The sequence below is a fragment of the Penaeus monodon genome, chromosome 28 (genome assembly GCF_015228065.2).
Source record: "Penaeus monodon isolate SGIC_2016 chromosome 28, NSTDA_Pmon_1, whole genome shotgun sequence".
NCBI lineage: Eukaryota > Metazoa > Arthropoda > Malacostraca > Decapoda > Penaeidae > Penaeus > Penaeus monodon.
In genome coordinates this window covers 9859266-9859865 of record NC_051413.1, presented here as the reverse complement: position 1 = coordinate 9859865, position 600 = coordinate 9859266, and positions in this window count along the sequence as shown.

Below are 600 nucleotides of genomic sequence, written 5' to 3'. Positions count from 1 at the left end.
TGATACTACATACTCTCTGACCCCGAACACAGTTTTGATTCGCAGTTGGTGACCTTAGAAGCTCCAGCTGATTCTCTCTCCTTTATTGCCTTCGTTGGGATACCTTATATAATGCCTCGAGCAATACAACGCAGCGCCAGGTGGAGAAAGGGGCACACGAAGGGAAAAAAAAAAGAGGGGGTAGGGAAGAGGGGGCAGTAAAGGGAAGGTTTAAAGCTATAAGAAAGAGGGGGTAGGGGAGAGGATGAAAAAGGGAGGGAATAGGAAGAAGAGGGGGAAGGGTATATTGAAAGCTAAAAGAAAGAGGGGGTAGTGAAGAGGAAGAAGAGGGGGGAGGGAAGATTGAAAGCTAAAAGAAAGAGGAGGTAGGGAAGAGGAAGAAGAGGGGAAGGGAAGATTGAAAGCTATAAGAAAGAGGGGGTAGGGAAAAGGATGCAGAGGGGAAGGGAAGATTGAAAACTATAAGAAAAGTGGGTAGGAGAGAGGATGAAGAAGGGAGGGGGCTGAGAAGAGGATGAAGAGAGGAAGGAAGATTGAAAGCGAGAGGAAAGAGGGGCAGAGAAGATGAAGAGGAGAGGGAAGATTGAAAGCTAAAAGAAA